Source organism: Simochromis diagramma, unplaced genomic scaffold, assembly GCF_900408965.1.
Source record: "Simochromis diagramma unplaced genomic scaffold, fSimDia1.1 OVJJ01000344.1, whole genome shotgun sequence".
In the NCBI taxonomy this organism is placed as follows: Eukaryota; Metazoa; Chordata; class Actinopteri; order Cichliformes; family Cichlidae; genus Simochromis; species Simochromis diagramma.
The window spans coordinates 5,448,397-5,463,081 of NW_024387375.1; the positions used below are offsets into that span (position 1 = coordinate 5,448,397).

At 38.3% G+C, this 14,685-nt stretch overlaps 1 protein-coding gene across 1 annotated transcript in view; it reads left to right on the top strand.

Annotated features, from left to right (window-relative positions):
* The window catches only part of ppp1r37 (protein phosphatase 1, regulatory subunit 37), a 52,952-nt gene that overhangs the window by 1,894 nt on the left and 36,373 nt on the right, over nt 1-14,685 (top strand). The window lies entirely within an intron of this gene.

Sequence of the window (14,685 nt, forward strand, 5' to 3'; positions counted from 1 at the left end):
GCGCCTGCATGAACATGTCAGCATACTGTGGTTTGCTGGAATTTATTCTTAGAAGGCTTTTTAACAGAATTTGTCCCTCAGCTCCATATGGAGCAGTTGACTCTGTCCACATGTCCTGTCATGCTGCTAAATTTCCCACATATTCTTCAACATTATCGAGTAGATGTTGACACTGATGTATGGAAGGCGTGCCAGAGCACCGGTCTTAGAGAGAAATGTTCTTTTGTTCCTTTCTTCAAAGCCTGACAACTCTTGCAGGTTCACACTGCTGTCTGTTTAGTGCTTAGGCAACACCTGCAACCCCGCCCCATTTTCAAACTAGAAGATCAGTACTTTAATTACTTGTATAACTAAACAGCTTTATCTGGCTTTACCCCCACAGAGGCGTACCATATACAATATAGACTGTATGTACTGTATGCACTATTGTGACGGAGTCCCACCACACCTTGAGGTGTGCCATTTTTACCACAGCAGGTTCCTGTTTACCCAGTGAAAACATGTTTAGGGAAGCTAATGAAGGACACGACGCCACCTATTGCACCACCTTTAAATATTTTAGTGTTGAAAGTTACAAGGAAATATGTTTTCACTTTTTATTGTCCACATGTGATATGGATATACAATGTAATATACAATAAATGTAATGTTATGCTAATTTATTTTAACTGAAGTACTCGTTTCAATTTATTGCTGTTAACTGTTCCAGTATTACCAGGTCTAACTTGCAGTCTAGTTCTTTTTATACATATTTGTACAGTGCAGTTTTTTTCCTCTTCTCATTTAAAAAAAATCTATCATGAACTAACCATGACTCACACACTTTTTCATCTGCTGTGGACAAAGGATGCCGTTTAATAAACAGACCTACAAGCTGGTGTTTGCTTCCAGCACTGACGGCATTTGGCATAGTTACACAGGTTGACTGCCTCCTGAGAAGATGACAAATTGTGTTAAGCTTACTACTAGCCTTACGATCTCAGTTTGTTTGTGCCATATTCACATACACTTAAAGGCTAAGCTGGTGACTATCCTATTTATTTTTCCCTGCAAAAATGTAGGCCAGACCAAGCAACGGTTGGTGATCCGAGAAGGGAGGGGGGGTAACAAAAGCAGAAAAACAGGAAGCTTACTGAGCACAAACATTACTGTCTCGTATTCAGCTGTATTTTAATTGTTTTTTTTTAACACCCCGGTTGCAATTTATCAGGAAGCCACCCAGAAAGTCAGTTTTCTATCACAACATTCATGTCCCAGTGTTACCATTGATTTGATCAGTTTAAAACAATTTGCAGATTTCTTGCACCCATTTCCATGACAGGTTTAATTTAGATGTGTTGATATATATATATATTTTTAAGCTAATTTCTTTCTTTTTCCTCCTTTTTGCCAGGCAATCGTGCTGATTGTTAACTGGTCATGAATATCTTATGCTGGACTCCATCAGGGCAAGGTCTCACCCAGTTAGCAAAGTTTTTTGTACCTTGATGAAAGATACAATGCACAGTAAAGTATCTAGATCACTGTAGTGTGGGGTTGACTTTTTATCAAAGACAGTTATCATGTACTTTAGGTAGGTTCCAAAGGTCCAGCTGATTGTGCTTTTGATTTAGACATGGACAAGCACTCGAGGTTAGTGAAGTCCTGTTGGAAGTGATTGGACTGAAGAGTTGGAGCAGTGGACTCTTAAACAAAATGTGATAAGGAGTGATAATGATAATTATCTTGTATATAATTGCTGTCCAAAAAGACTGAAAAATTGTTTAAGACTGTCACATGTGGATTTTATTATTTTCATTTTTCATACATGCCATATACAACAGCACGCATCAACCCGCACTTTTGGGAAGTTTAAATTTTAGTGTCACGTTTTATGACATTTGAAGGACATTTGAGCAGGACTGAGAAAGCACTCAGCAAAAAAATAATTAAAAATGAATCAATTCTCAGTGGCTTTCGTACATATAAACCACATTTTTGTACTTTTAGTTTTTGTGAAGTTTCTGTACAGAAATGGTTTGTTTTTATTAATTTTGTCCTGTTGTTTTAGCCATAGGGGGTGTTATTTCATGCCAGCACATAAATTTGTCAATGTTGCAGTAGTTTAGTTAATATAAAGAGCAGTTTAAATTTATGAAAATGCTCCCTTAGACATGTTCTGCTGTCCCAGTGTGATATGAACTGTGGATGCATTATCCTGCTCAAGACCCACAGGGCACACTTTGAGGATTGTGGTTGTAAGTCAACTCACAAGATGACAAGCTTTTAGATCTGCCCATTTTCATTGGTTGACGTGACAGACACTACTGCATAGTAATGTTGATGCTGGTAGTGATAGTGAACACCTGGTGATTTTGAAGAGTTACCGTGATGAGCACTCAGAAGGGTGCTGGACTAACTTTTACATTGGTTGCACTTATGTGCTTTTTCATTTACCTGCCATATGGTGTTAGTGCACCCCAGAAATATATTCATCAAATTATTGCCTTTTGGCAATAATTTGTGTAACCGTTGGCCTTCTGTATTTTAGTGTTATGAAGAGGGTGCTGTAACACACTCTGATTTCATGGAGAAGATTTCTGTTCATTCTTCCAAAACGAATGAAAATTGACCATGTAATAACCTCCTAGCTACTCCCCACATGTAAAGGCTGAGATTATGTGTAAGAGGCAGCAGCAGGAGCGACTTGTGGGTTTACTGCTGAATGGTCTACATACTTGTGGTGTTCCCACACTACAAGTAACCTGACAACCCCCCTAATTCTATTTACACAACAGTGTATACGTATGGAGCTCTTACTGTGTGACAGCAGGAAATAACAAGAGTTAGGAAAGCAAATTCTAAAGGAAAAAATTTGCAGAATGTAATAACATAAAGTGCATGAAGGACATAAAAACGAAAAGATAGACTTTGAAATGTATCGTTGTTTCAGAAAAGGCAGGTAGTGAAATGTGCCCAGCCAGACTAAATGATCTCCTTTTACTCATTGAACTGAAGCTGGGAGCAAATACAAGTAAATTACCAGAAAGTCACCCTCTTTAAATATTTTCACACTATTTTTCTTCGTTATTGCCAAAAAGCCTGCCAGTATTCAGTTTAATTAATTTTTTTTTTTTTAAGCTTTAGTCCTGCTTCTCATATCTTCCTGAGGTAACTTATCTGAATGTCAACAAAGGCTCTTCAGGCACTGTTAGTAGCGTGCACAGTGTCACAATAGAGCCACTGTCCGCCCGGACCCTTCTACAGATCTAGTGTCAGGTTCACTGGGTTCCTGTCTTATTTCATCTGTCATAAAGATAAAAGTGAAATGAGCTCACAGAGCCTGGAGCTTCATCTGTAAGCAGTGAGAGTTACGGCTGTAAAAGCAGAGGGAAGGACATTTGAGGTTGGTGTTGAATATTACAAAAGGAACTGATATCTGGTTTACTGCTGCCAGAAAGTAAACTTGTGAAAGGAGTGAACATCATGCAGTCAATGTGAAATGTGCTCTTGGGGTTGTCAGGGGCTGATGTCACATTTCACTTTCTTGTGGCACTTCAGCTTTTAGAATTAACCCAAAAGGAGAAAAATAAGGAAAAAAAAAAAGAATTAACCCAGAAGTATCGACATTCACCATTTAGAGCTAATGCTGTGATATAGTGCCTAAATAGGGCTGTGTGTGACTCATATTTTCAATGAAGGCTTCCATGTTTTCGGTATTTCTTTTATTTTATTTTTTATTTTTGTGTGTGCGATGATTCTCTTATTTTGCCACCTCTTTCCATTATGGCGACACACCTCCATCCTTCCCTCAAAGCCCAAAGTCACTTCCCGCCAGGCTGTGACTGGTCTATTTCAAGCCAAGACAGGAGAGTAAAACTAAATGAGCTTCTTGGAAACACTTTGATTTCAAGGAGTTTGCTGAGGGACAGCAAAGCCGTGATGTTTTAAAAGTAAAATATAGTCATTATGAGTTTTACTGTAAACATGTCTACTCAGAAACTTCATTTTGTTGACAGTGTCTGAAACAAAATAAAGGAAGTTGTAAAATATATAATTATCATTTTGTTCTGAGTTGAGTAATATTCCTAGAACTGTTTTTTTCCCCCCTTTTTGTCTTGCTCAGTTAAGACCCGAGGGATGTTTGTACTCTCCATTAAGGCCTCAGCAAATACTACATCATATCTTGAGATTTCTGAACTTCCCAGCATGATGCATAGCTTCCCCACCTTCCTCCATTACTGCCTGTCTATTTATTCTCTTTTTTTGACTAGCTAGATTAGCTTAAGTGCAGGCGGCCTTTTCAGCAATGCATTGTGAACACAAAGTACTAGGTCACATTGGAAGCATATGGGGTCTAAGATGGTTCAGTCGCTGTGACTTGCGATATTACTAAACAAGTTCTAAATTTTAACTCTTACTATTACAGCACAACTGTAGAGGTACAGTTCTAGACTGGCTACCACAAAGGAAATTTGTAACAGCCTTATTATAATTCAGCTGTGAAAATAAGTTAAAGATTGCTAATTGCATTACAGTCAATAAACAATGCAGGTAATGTACAATTGATCATCCTGGAAGCAATTAAACTCTTTAGCCTACGTGTTGTTCGGTGTCAGACCTAAGGCCCACTTGGCACCATATTATTAGAGGCTCTGTGACCCATGAAATGTTATTTGTTGTGGCTCTAGACCAAGTTACAAACTGATAAGCAGAGCTTTCAGTGTAGAGCATGAACAAAGGCTCTGGAAACCTGCAAGTTAGTTCAGTTTACATGAGCAGCAGAGCTGAAGTTTTAACAACTGAATTCTTTTTCTGATCCAAACGTAACACTTTGTAATAATTGGACTGTGTGATAACAGTGTTTTTATATCTTGTGATGTGCCAAATTTGTTTAGTTAGGTGTGCAGATGTACTTTTTCATTCTGTTGGAAGCAAATAGCTGTGAAAATTTAGGTGTTAAATCAGTCGAGTTGACATCATTAAATCTGGTTTAGTAGGTGTCATTAACATCCAGTTTCTCATAAAATCGTAAGATACATAGTGAATTCAGGACTATTATTTGGAGAAAGAATAAATATTAATTTAAAAAACAAAAACAACAAGGAACAGATTTAAAGCTGAAAATACTGGTTTAGCTTTTTAGCATGCATGAAAAGTCATTGCAGTTATTTTAAGATCCAAATTCACTAAATGAAAAATGAACAGCATCATTGCATAAATTGTTTGAAACCATTTAAATTCTATCAAATTCTACCAATTCTATCCTTGAAGCTTGTTCATGTGAATGCACATCTTGGACATTTGCGATGTTAGAATGACAACATGGATGCAGAATTTGCTATTCACAGAAGAATTTGGTACGTTTACATATCAGCAGAACGGACACCTTAATAAATCTATGTAACAATCACATTGGTTCAAAATGAATGCTTTTTTTTTTTTTGCAGTGTGTTTTTTTTTTTTTTTTTTTCTTCAGCTCCCATTACACAGATCTTTATGTGTGATGTGATAAGACAACACCTGATAAAGTCAGCCCTTTAGGCTGTCTTTAGTTTGTACATTTATCTATTATGCATTTACTCAGTCTATGCTATGTAAGTGTGCTTGTCTGTGTTTGTTTTGTGCTGAATCCTGGCCTTTGACACTCTGCCAATCTGCACAACAGATGATTGCTTATAAATGGCAGAAATGGCATACTGGTTCGAATGGTGTTGTTTTCTGATCCTCACTTTCCGTCCTCATCAAACAGGAATTCCTTGCCCTTCCCTCCCTAATATCGTTTCTCTTAACACACAAGGAGGCTGGAATTGAAGTATTGCTTTCTCTGTCTGTACACAAATGCACAAAATGCTGCCTCATAGAAAACTGGATCATACAACTGTCATTCCCTCATAACTGTCCATCTGGTTCAGCAGCTTTCTCTCTGGCAGGCTCAATCCTTTGTCATCTGGGTGTGAGTTTAGAATGGCTTCACTGTTTTGTTGTTGTTTTGTTTTTCTGGTGTCATACCGAAAAGATTAAGAGAAGGGCTGTTGATGGGCATGTATTGCTAAAGGCATGGAATCTGCATGTAGTGAAAGGTCAAAAATGAATTCCAAATTTGTTGTCTAGTATTAAAAGAGGATAACAAACATAAAATGATCATTGTGTTTCATTCTAATCCCTTTGTTTTGCCTTTCAGCACATGCTGCTCTCTCCAAAAAAGTCTGGCAGATTTAGTTTAATTTACGTTTTTTTAATTTTTTTAATTTTTCCATTTGGATCTCAGTGTTGAACAATATAATTCTATAAGATTTTTTTATATTCTGCTGTATTCTAGCAGCAGTTACAGAGTTGCATAGTCTGTAGTAATGTTCAAGAAATCCTAACACACTCAATGTCTTTGTACTGCAGTGATGTGAAATGTGAGCTCAGGTATTGTATGGGTTATTTGTGTTTTTCTTTTTAGGAATCCATTGCAGGTTTTCCACAGAAAAGTCTTTGGCCAGGTGAAGTTAGAACCTGGGACAGAGCAGAACTCCAAATGACAAGTTCACAGAGAGAGCTGGTAAAGAAACGGTTATATAATGTGATAATTTCCAGAATAGGTGAACATGTATATCAGGCCTCTAGAGATTCAAGTATGTGGCACAATCAAAAAGTAAGAACACATACTTACTTAAAAAACAAACCGTGCACAACACTCCTGCAGTTTTTAGGTCACTCCCTAAAGGGCTGTTCTGACCACTCCTGCTGATGCACATTTGCAATGCATGGTGAGTCTCCTTGACTATGTCAAAACAGCAGCCTATGAAATAAACATTTATTTGGGCAAGAAGAAGTTGTAGGGTATCAGATTGTGATGATTGTGACAAACAGCACAGTATGTTTCTTTGGTACAGCATTTGTGCAGTCTTCTTGGTGTCTGGGTTGTCTTCTGTAATGCTTCTATGTTGCAGGCTGGACAGGGCAGTCGCATTACACACTTACTATGCTTTTTTTTTTTTTTTTTTAATGGGGATAGTACATGAACACAGACTAAAGGAAGTATTAACAGAAAAAGCAAACCAACAACAACAAAAAAAGAATAATCGACACTGACAGATAGGGCTGCACGATTTTGCATAAAATGAGAATCACGATTTTTTGGCTTAGAATTGAGATCACGATTCTCTCACGATTCTCTTTTCCAGTATAAATATTTATTGCACTTATTAACTGCACATCAACTTCGTAACAGTTGAGACCGAACATAAAAACAATAAATAAACATAAAAACAACAAATTTCTCACGTTTTGTTGTTGCCGCAAAATGTTGTACTGCTTGAAATTCCGTCTCCACCGTTGCTCGACACTGCGTGTATAGAGCAGGTAGTGCAACAATAGAAAAATAGTTGCAGGACGGCACTGTGTAGCGTTTGTCTAGGGTGTTGATCATTTTCCTAAATCCCTCGTTTTGCACAGTGTTGATGGGAGCCATATCTTTGGTCAGGTGATAAGTAATAGCCTCCGTAATTTCTTTGTGCCTGCGGGAGTTCGACGGGTATAGGGAAGCGCTGTATAAGGTTCCCGTTATTGATGTTTGGGTGGTTGACCGGGACGGATTTTCTCCTGTCACTTTCTCGTCATCCCTGACGAAACTCCTTTGACCCGTTGTTTTTTCCCCTGCTAATTTTAGCATCACACGGCACAGCTTCTGTATCACGTGGTATAAGGCTCCGCCCTTGTCATTTGTTGAGCAGGAAGAGTGAGTGCTTGTTTTCATGCAGATTACGTCCCGGATCAAAATGCGGTACAATCGTCGTCGTCTTTTTTTTTTATCTATTTATTTTTTTTAATCGTTGTCATTTGGAAATGAGATCGCACATAAGTATGAATCGAGATCGCGATTTTCTAACGATTAATCGTGCAGCCCTACTGACAGATTATAGGTCCTGATTGGTTTTGGTTATCTTGGATTACTTGCTCAGGCCTTGTTGCAGTGGCCACTTTCAAGTATGTCCACTTTCATTGCACCGTATGTATATGATGGCACATCAGTTGTGGGATAAGACCAGGTATGCTTGTATTGCATACTAATCTCAGTTCCAAAGTGAGTACACAGATTATAACTCACTCACTTTTTCTATCTGATCTTGTACTGGACCTTTAGTTTACCTAAAAAGGGTTTGGGTGGAATTTTAAACCTTTGGGCTTGTCTGTTTTTTTTTTTTTTTGTTTTTGTTTTTGTTTTGTTTTTTAAATTTAAGACACAGGCTCAGGTGTGAGTGTCAGACTTGTATCTCTTTTGTGCATGCATGATCACGGTCTCGTCATGCAGACTTGTGCAAGCAAACTAGAGGAGTGCCTCAGGCTGTGCCTTTTTGCCGCACCTCTGACGTACAAGGCAGCCAGTTGTCATGTGTGAATGACGCTACTACCACTGTCTACAACACAGCACTGTGAAATTGCAACCAATGGACCTGGAGAATTTGGGGGGGGGGGGGTGCTATTTTGAACATTGGCACTTGGACGTTAAGTAGGAACTGGCAGTATGTCTGTGTTCCTTAACATTTGCACCTATCCATTTTTATGTGGTGCAGAAATATGCAAACAGCAACATAACTGACTAACTATAAAGAACTCTCAGGCTTGAATTGATTTGGCCAATCAGAAAATAAATCATCCAAAGACTAGTGAAGGTGTTGGGCTTACACCTGAAATAATATGGATTTAATTCTCTGCACCGCCTGTTGGACATCTGGCTTCCATGTGTTCCACTCTCTGTCCAATCTTCTTTACTGGCACAGCTTTATTTTTAGCTGCTAGCTGGGAATAATTTCCTCTAAAGCATGTAACCTGTCAACACTGGTTTCCCGGTTTTTACCTTTCGCATTTAGCTTAATAAATGCTGGCTAAGTAATCAACGCTAGATCTTTTCCAAAGATTTTTTTATTTAGCCTTCCACCAAGAGAGGTAGTTCTAGGTTGTTGTAGGGTAGCAATATCCACAATATAACAACAAGTCAGCTAAAAGGCAGAATAACCTTTGTTTTTTGATTAGTCTTATTTTCTTTGTTACAAACATTCTCTGCAGAAACCAGATATGCATATAGGTGGTAGGTTTATCTTCAGTAGCTTGTCTTATACAGTTTTTGCCTTTTTCCATATCAAACCTAAAGCATTTCTTTATGCTGCTGTTATGCTGAAGTTGCTGTGTCAGTCTTTGCAAGCAAAGCTAGTATGTGTAAACAAGTTAGACAGGTGAAATTCAACACACTATGTGGGTCAAAGGAGTTTCAGTGGAATCCTCTCTGTGTGCCAAATCTGCTGTGTCTCTGTCTCTGCAAACAGTGTCGTTTCTTCTTCTGCACACACGCAAACAATTGTCTTTTCCTGTTTCCTCTTTGCTGCTGGAGTTAGGTGAGAAAGCACAGTGTCTGTAGCCAATTTGTTTGTACTTTGTTTTACGTCAGATTGTTGGGAAGGCTGAGAATTGATGGATTTTGATGTGTATGATATTGGGCTGGACTTAAGTATCTTCTAAAAAATTTGCAATTCAAAAGTTACAGATTATGTGCATGTTGCATTGGCTCTGAACCAACATTTTGTTAAAGAATGTGCAGTAAAGTCAATAATCGGATTACTTTGTATGATTGTTGCATTATGTTAGTCAGGACTTTCATACGACAGCTGCTTCTAAGTAGGTGAGAAAGCCTTTTAATCGTATTAAAAGATGATAATTACGTGTGTGTGCAGGCACTCGAGGCTTGGCTTCAACATCAAGTGATTTTACACAGCTTCGCATGAAATTAGTAAGGTCTGTCCAAAAGCTTGAAGAATGGGACTGCCATTAATTACCCAGCTCATTTTACAACACCAAATGTCTGTAGGGCTTGTACAGTGGCTGTCCAGGTGTGAATACATGGGAACGAAATTATCAGAGCTCTAAGTCTCACGCTCATCACAGTCCTATGCAGCAGACGAGATGCATACAGCTGTAAGAGTGAAGTAGACTCTTCTTGTAATTGCGAGATGGCCAGTAAGAAACATGAACAATTTATCAGAGATTTGTTGATCAGACAGAAAATAAACTGCAAAAAAATGAGAGCTCTTAAATCTGGCTGATTTCTCTCTCGACCAGAGCTGTAATTGATAACATCATTTATTGTATTGGATGTTCCTTATATAAGTGAACTATTCCTTTATCTGGTGTAACAAATAGCTTCTCACCTTGCCTTAGAAACACAGCTAAATTAAAAATTCTTGCTTTACGTCTTATATAATAGCATGCCATGTTCATGATAGTTATTCAGGTTGTTCATTTGTCCCAGTAAGAGTAGCTCAAACTAAGTCTGGTACTAAAGCCCACGCTCATATTGTGGGCTCTCTGTGGGTCGATCTGTTCTGACCTTTTGTGGGTGGTGGTAGAGGCTTTGACTGCAGCAATGTTATGTTGTGCAGCTACAAATGAGAATAGATCTCCTGTATTTTTAGATGCTGCATTTATTAATAATGATGTAATTTCTGTTTTCATACTTAAGTTGCAGGAAACTGACAAGTAACAGAAATTGGATGTGCACTAGATGTGACTTGGTGAAGAAAAATGTGTCTGGTTTGAGTTGTACAAGTTAAGGAGACTGGCGGAAAACCGAAGCAGCAGGATGCCTTTATTTTTTTGTTTCACATGTTGCACAGTGTGGTCGGTAACAAACCACCAAACTGCGCTTGTGCAAACAGCTCTTTTTTTTTTTTTTTGGTCGTGCTCTTTTATACAGGGTCTGTTATGCGTAACTGTTCTTCAGGCCCTCATTTGAGTTTAAATATAGTAAACCATTCATATGTAGGCCTGCCTTAAAGATTAACCTGGGTTGTCCTTGATTCCTGAGTTTTAAGTTTCCAGAAGAAGGGAGGTCATTTTCCGGTGGGCCTACATACAACTGGACTTCCTTTTGCAACCAGTTCAGTCATGCCTTGCTGGCTATTAGACAAAAATTCAAGCTTAAGGCACTTTTGCCTTGACTTAACTTTTCAGACACCGAAGGCCATCTTGTACACACGTCTCAAAAACAGTAGTCAGTAGGTTCTTTGTTTTCAGAAAGAAAGTTGCTTAAGGGCCACAAAAATACACTAAGTTAGCAACAATAACATGAGCTGAAATGAGATGATTAGTATAGTGAGTGACATTAACAGTTACTTAGGGCTGCACGATTAATCGTTAGAAAATCGCGATCTCGATTCATACTTATGTGCGATCTCATTTCCAAATGACAACGATTAAAAAAAAAAAAAAAAAAAAAAAAAAAAAGACGACGACGATTGTACCGCATTTTGATCCGGGACGTAACCTGCATGAAAACAAGCGCTCACTCTTCCTGCTCAACAAATGACAAGGGCGGAGCCTTATACCACGTGATACAGAAGCTGTGCCGTGTGATGCTAAAATTAGCAGGGAAAAAACAACGGAGAGCACGTCAGGGATGACGAGAAAGTGACAGGAGAAAATCCGTCCCGGTCAACCACCCAAACATCAATAACGGGAACCTTATACAGCGCTTCCCTATACCCGTCGAACTCCCGCAGGCACAAAGAAATTACGGAGGCTATTACTTATCACCTGACCAAAGATATGGCTCCCATCAACACTGTGCAAAACGAGGGATTTAGGAAAATGATCAACACCCTAGACAAACGCTACACAGTGCCGTCCTGCAACTATTTTTCTATTGTTGCGCTGCAGTGTCGAGCAACGGTGGAGACAAAATTTCAAGCAGTACAACATTTTGCGGCAACCACAAAACGTGAGACATTTGTTGTTTTTATGTTTATTTATTGTTTTTATGTTCAGTCTCAACTGTTACGAAGTTGATGTGCAGTTAATAAGTGCAATAAATATTTATACTGGAAAAGAGAATCGTGAGAGAATCGTGATCTCAATTCTAAGCCAAAAAATCGTGATTCTCATTTTATGCAAAATCGTGCAGCCCTACAGTTACTACACATTTCCACATTAAAAATAAAGAAGAAAAGCAGACATATCAGAAAGCTAAAATTAAAAGCTGAATACCTACCCAGACAATATCAAAGTAGTTTAATGCTTTACTACTTTGAAACTTGGGTAAATATACAAAAGAATAATTTATAGTTTAGATTGAAGCCAGCAGAGAAAAAGGCAGATTATGTAAACATTTTGTCGAGACACTCATATTTTCCACTTCACAACTCTCATGGAAATCAGTTAAAGTAATTAATAAGTTTTTGCAAGTTTTGGAGTTGTGCAAGTCTAGATTGTAAAGAAATGTTTTCAGACTTAGAAATTAGGAAAATGTTTGACTTCATGCTAAAAACCTTTATAAGCAATCACAAAAAGAGTACTGGGGTAGTATCAATAAAATTCTCTTTATTTCTGGGAGACTTTCATGGTGTTGCACATGTAGTTTAAAAAAAAAGATATTGCCAAGACTTGTGAAAAGGGCTTGTGAGTCTCTCTCATCAGTACAAAGGCGGCTAAACTTTGTACTTTGAATGTACTAGCATATTGACTGATAACCTGTACCAAGGAAACCCTTCCTATTGCATACTGGTTGAGATTTCAGTTGCGTGAAGCTTGAATCGAAAGTTGCTAGATTTTTTTAAAAACTGAGTTTAAAAGTAATGGATGTTTTTGTAGTTGCATTAAATTGCAGTATACTGAGGGCAAAATAATTCCTTGTGCCTCAAGTATGTTATTTGAAGTGCCGGCTCTGGAAATTGTCTGCTCTTCCTTTGTTCCTTGTAGCTCCAAGACAGTTGAGGTGTGGAAGTGAAGTAGCAGGTTTTTGTTATTGAATAGTCCTCACATTCAGTGCCTGAGTGAAGAAGGCTTTGAATTCATCTAAGTGGTGAACTCTCCCTCTAGAGAGTTCTGTGCCTGTACCTGTTGCAATTCTTCCAGTTGTTCAGGTTAAGCAATTGATTTATAATTTCCTGCAGTTTTTCTTGTTCCAAGATACCCTGCTGGCTGTGCACTGTAGAACAGAAGTAACAGAGCAGAACTTATTCTGGTTACTTTGTACTAAAAAAAAAGGCAGTTGTTGTAATCAAATGCAAACATTAACCTTACCTAAATACTGTGACATTTTCCTGTCAGTTTTTTTTTTTTTTTTTTTAATTACTGACAAGCACAGTAGAACGGCTTGTCTGGATCACAGAAATCACTGTTTACTCAAACAAATGTGTTGGAAGCCTGAGACAGGGCAAGTCTAGCACCAAGAGAAAGCAGGAGCAGACTAAACTGTCAACCTCAGCTGTCAATTAGCAGCAAAAAGCTTTTTTTAAGCCTTCAGGTCTTGTTGACAGTGTCCTAATCTCCAAAATGCCAACCATGACATTTAACAGAGGGCCTGAATTTAGTGATTGAGACTATAATGACTTATTGGTTAGGCGAGTGGGGGGATAGGGATGTTGTACTCTGCTCTTCCACACTAGCTTAAGCATTCAGCTGTATTGCGTTGTCAAAACCGACAGTTTATTGAAGGACTTGGTAAAGATAAAGCTGAATTCCCTGTATATTTTTGGCATACTGGTGTTGCACTTGGCTTTAACAGTGGTATGCCTTAAGAAGCCACATTATCATGAACTTATTTAACAAAAGAGGTCAACTGCTTTGGATTCATTTCCTGTTGACTACATCTGGTTCAGTTTAAATGATGTCTTGGGATAAGCATCCGTGTGACGATTAGAAATAAAGAAAATAATTTGAGAGTGATGGCTTACATGTCATCTTGTAAACATCAGTGACCAAATTCTGTAGAGGATATATTTGGCTTTTCTTTACTCCCACTTGATGTTGATGATGGTGTTCACCATGTTTAATAAGGAGTAAATCTCTACCCACAGCCTCGTCTTTTATAGCACAACATCTTTTTAATCATAAATCCTGCAGCTTTTAATTCACCTCTGTTGATATTAGTTAGTAACCTGAGTGCTTTTTTTCCCTTTGATTTTGCTCACAACCTTATCTATGGCAGCAATCAGTGATTAAGTGTGAGGGACGTGCTGCTTGATTGCTTGGTTGAGCAGATTTGCTAAGTCAGAGCAGAGATCATTTCTCTGTCTTGTCTTGAAACCTGAAATATCAAGGTAGCTAAATGTCTTTGCCCCTCATCTATCATCTTTGGAGCTGTTAGCTGCTGAGATAACCACCATTTCAGCAAGGGTTTAAACAGAATATTAGAATTCCCAGGATCTAGATAAATGCTGCATAGTAATTTTTTAATTTGTATTCAAGGTGGAAATGGATTGGAAATATTAGGAAACGGAGCAATGACATGCAGCAAAGGTCCAGCCAGTCGGGCGTTGAACTGGGAAATCAACACACGACTGCGCATACTTGATACAGTATGCACATTTAACAAAATGTTTTTTTAAGGGTCAAAACAAGTTTGTGCTTGTCTATCTGTAATGTTCTTGCTTATCTAATGAAGTCCATTGCTCCCACACAGTATCGGGGAGCACTTGTTTTCACATGTTTTTCCTTATTTGTCTGCATTTTTGTTTTTGCTGTGTTTCTAGACACGGAGAGCATTTCTCTTATTGTTTGTGTGCTTTTCCTCTCGTGTGTGTGTTTTGTTCTTTGCCCACCATTAACTTCTGCATACCAGCAACTTTTAATTTGGTTTCTGACTATGTTGTTTGGAGCAGTCCTTCCCCTCCCTACTTCTTATTCCTGTGCACCTCCTCATCACCACTCCCTCCATACATGTAC